The sequence below is a fragment of the Lipotes vexillifer genome, unplaced genomic scaffold (assembly GCF_000442215.2).
Source record: "Lipotes vexillifer unplaced genomic scaffold, Lipotes_vexillifer_v1.1 scaffold611, whole genome shotgun sequence".
Taxonomy (NCBI): Eukaryota; Metazoa; Chordata; class Mammalia; order Artiodactyla; family Lipotidae; genus Lipotes; species Lipotes vexillifer.
Window position 1 is genome coordinate 3,010,572 of NW_006785619.1, and position 4,397 is coordinate 3,014,968.

General features: G+C 43.3%; 1 non-coding gene across 1 annotated transcript; it reads right to left on the bottom strand.

The window, feature by feature from the left end:
* Positions 1–3,766: 3,766 nt before the first annotated feature.
* On the bottom strand, positions 3,767–3,839 carry TRNAG-CCC (transfer RNA glycine (anticodon CCC)). Its single transcript has one exon. It is a non-coding gene; the product is annotated as a tRNA-Gly (tRNA).
* Positions 3,840–4,397: the final 558 nt, after the last annotated feature.

Consider the following 4,397-nt stretch of genomic DNA (forward strand, 5'->3'; position numbering starts at 1 on the left):
TCAAATGATTGGTAATGAGGTATGCTTTCTTTCTCGCTTAGAGTGGCTGAGATGGTACATTATAAGCCTGGAGCTGCTGAATGCTACCTTGTCTTAACGAATCTGAGAAGGAAGTCAACATAGCGGAAAGCCGAGCCTAATGATGGAGAGAAATTCCTGAAAACATTAGAGTTCCTGGATTTAACCATGTTTGCGGCTAGCCCTACCCCTTGGACTTCTCAGTTATGTGAACCAATATTCTCTCCCTCAGCCCCCCAGCCCTGCCTCCCGGTTTAGTGTAGTTTCTGTGGACTTGCTACCACTGATAGGAGAAAACGGAACATAACATTTGTGATATAGACAGAAACACAGTAATAGAGGCAGTACTATTATTCTTGAGCAAAAATAAAGACAACTGGGCCAGAACTTTATTTATGGTCCTGTATGTCTGTCTCCTAATGCAAAGAGTACAGGGAATGGATAAGGCATGGTACCCAAAGAAGAAAAATATAATTTCATAAACATCACTATTGCTTGGAGGGGATTCCTAACTAGAAAGTAACAATGGAAGGATATATATTGCTCAAAAAAGGCAAATCTAATAGAAAGGGAAAATTATGTGGCGTCATCAGCAAAGAAGGTCTGTCCGTCAGGGAGAGCTTTTGGGTCAGGATGAGGAGAACCACAGAACAAGGCCCCACTCCACCTCTCCCCTACCCAGACCAGAGGAAAATTCCAGAACGCGCTTTCCTAACACATATCACAAAGGCCACAAAACAGGGTTTTCATGGGGAATTCCACTTATTCAGACATAAACTGGAATTCTCCTTTTGCTAAAGTTTAGACCATCTGATAACTTACTGGCTTTATTGCTAATATTTGATATAATTGTTTGCTAACAGTTTCTCAGAACACAGGAGTAGTAATAGAAGATGTTCTTTTATTTAAAAAAAAAAATTTCCCCCTTGAATATAAAAGGAAGACGTCCCTTTTATGAAAAATTGGATAATATGGTGGTCCAACAGCAGCCACTTATAAATCTATTTCCAGGTGTTAAGTGATGGGACTTGTGTGCCAGATGCTGGCTAAGTATTTCATAAATAGGCTCATTTAGTCTCCGCAACAATTTTAAGAGGTCCATGCTTGTACGATCCTCATTTTGTAGATGAGAAGATTGAGGTTTAGCAAAACTAAAAAACTCCCCTAAGCCAAGCGGGTATCATAGAATCTGAACTCAGCTGTCTGGATCCTAACCACTACACTATGCTGTGTATTTCTTCCATTGATATAAATTTCCCATTTGATTGTATATTTATCATTTTATAGCTTGCTTTTCTTCCTTCCACTGGGTATTAGAATATGAGCACTTCCCCATTTTGTTAAAAACTCTTATTAAAGTTTCCCCCCCAAAAAGTAAGGAGGCTAATCTAAGGGATGCCCGTGAACCCATCACCCAGCTCCAACAATTAACAAATCAAAAGCAAAAAACAAAAAACAAAAACCTCAATTATCAACCCACCTTGTTTCCTCCATCCACTCCCCACTCCATTATCTAAAGCAAATTGCAGGTGTCACATCATTTTATCTGTAAATATTTCAGTATGAAATTTTAGTAATTCTTTAATAGTATCAGATATTCAGTCTGCGCTCAAAATTTCCTGGTGTAAACATTATTGTAAATGCTATTCTAAATTTGGTTCTGAGGATACATCAGGAGGAATTGGTGGCTGGTGTGGAAGTGTGAGAAACCTTGCACCAACGTGATCCTGTCATTTTGGGCTTTGCAGTAGCAAGTAAAGTTGCCCCCGAAATTCAGGAAACGAGATTTCCAAAAGTTCAGTAGAAAGAATTGTGTACAACTTCCTCTTGAACTGCACTGTCAATGCAGGAGCACTAACCACACGTGGCTATTTACATTTACGTTAATTAGAATTAAATAAAATTTGATGGGCTTCCCTGGTGGCGCAGTGGTTGAGAGTCCGCCTGCCGATGCAGGGGACGCGGGTTCGTGCCCTGGTCCGGGAAGATCCCACATGCCGCGGAGCGGCTGGGCCTGTGAGCCATGGCCGCTGGGCCTGCGCATCCGGAACCTGTGCTCCGCAATGGGAGAGGCCACAGCGGTGAGAGGCCCGCGTACCGCAAAACAAAACAAAACAAAAGAATTAAATAAAATTTGAAAGTCCATCCCTCAGTTGCACTGGCCACCTTTCAAGGGCTTGATAGGCACGTGTGGTTAGTGGCTGTCCATCATCTCAGAAAGTTCTGTTGGGCAGCTGGTCTAAGAAGGAATAGTATTTATCAGTATAAGGGCAGGAGATTCTAAACAATTTTAAAATATCTTCATTGATAATGGTGGAAGGTCTTGAAAGTCTGCCACACATCTGCATGGGGCACTTGACCAGCTTAACGCTCAAGAGGAAACAGTGTACACACCTCAGGTCTCATTGTTCATTTGTTGAACTGCTCTGATTGAACTGCCCCCACTTAGCCATGCACCAGTGAGGTTGGCTTTATTTTTATAACTTACTTCCTTTTTTCTCAAAAAACCCTATTCACGCTCACCAGTGGAAAAACTGAAGTTAGCCCAATCTTATAAATATCAGTTCTGCCCAGCCGCTTACAGTTTAAAATAGTTTCATTTCGAGGAAACATTCCATCACATTCAGATGTTACTATTTTGTATCACTTTTCGGTTGAGAGCCCCTAGCCTGGGCTTGGGAAGCCTAAGACAGCTTTGTTTATTAACGCTCCCTTCCCTTCCTCCTGGCAGCCCCTCCAGCCGGCTCCAAGGGTGTCCCCGTGGGAGGTGGAGAAGCAGGACCTCTCCTGTCTGTGCCAGGCCATGCTTCTCTGCCCGACCAGGCCCTCAGTATCCACTGCTGGCTGTGCACTTGGCTGGATCCACCTACATGGGGTCCCAGGGAGGATCTGGCTGTGATGCTTGGTACAGGCTGTGGCCCGGCAGGGTGTCTCTGTCCAGGGTCCTCATCCCCCTTTGTCCCCCCACCCTTTTCCTTACTTCTCCTTGGTGCTGAGAGCTACTAACTCAGTTTACAAGGGTACGTTGGTTACCCATTGCTGCAGATCAAATGACCCCAAAACGTAGCAGCTGAAAACAACAAAATATTATTCTCTCACATAGTTTCTGAGGGTCTGGAATACAGGTGTGGCCTAACTAGGTGGTTCTGAATCAAGGGGTCTTGTGTGGTTTCAGTCAGGATCTCAGCTGGAGCTGCATGGCCTGAAGGCTTGACTGGGGCTGGGGGAGCCACTTCCAAGGTGGTGCACCCACATGGCCATTGGCAAGAGGTTCAGTTCCTTCCCACGTGGGCCTCTCCACGGAGCTGCTCACGCCAAGGAAGCTGGCTTTCCCCAGACCAGCTGATCCAAAAGAGAGAGAATGACCAAGATGGAAGTGTCTTTTATATCCTAATCTCAGAAGTGACATACCATCTCTCCTGTCATATCCTGTTGGTCTCATAGACCAACCCTCATACAATGTGGAAGGGGAGCTACCTAAGGGTGAGAAAACCAGAAGGTAAGGATGCTGGGGGTGGAGGGAGGCTGGCTACCATGTTGAGGTTCATCCAGTGTGAGAATTTAGCTGGAAATCAAGCTCTCTTTTAACTTGTTCTTTTATTTTATTTATTTATTTAAAAAAATATTTATTTATTTGGCTGCGCCAGGTCTTAGTTGCAGCACACGGGATCTTCGTTGCCGCGTGTGGAATCTTCATTGCCATGTGTGGGATCTTTAGTTGCGGCATGCTGGATCTAGTGGGATCTAGTTCCCTGACCGGGGCTCGAACCCGGGCCCTCTGCACTGGGAGTGCGGAGTCCTACCGACTGGACCACCAGGGAAGTCCCTAACTCGTTCTTTTAGAATTAGACAAGTTGTTTTCACCATGCATGAGCTTTTCCAGGAAAGACCCAGGACGGGTCCTTGCTGCGATTACCGTGGATACACCTACTTATAAAATCTGTTTTTATTAGGTAAGTAACATGTATTCATTGTTGAAAAGGAAAAACAAAACAGACAAGTGAAAAAGCAGATGAAAGTCATCTTTTAGTTCACCTTCAAAAGTAAACTCTGACATAGTTTTACAGAATTTTCTTCTGTATGAATGTTACTTTTACAGACTCTTTTCTGTCCATTCATGCTTTTAACAACTATTTTTTGAACATCAATTATGTGTCAGTAATTCTACTTCCAAGGATTTATTTAAGGGAACATTCAAGGCCGTGAGCAAAGAGTTAGATACAACCAATTTAATCCAACACATTTACCCAATAATCTTGATGCTGTTTTACACTTGTTTGTATTTCAGACTTTTTCTTTTTCCTCATGGTTTCTGGTTCTGGGAGTTCTTATCCTCATCTAAGTTTATGTAAATTCATTTTTAAGTGGTGGGATTTTAA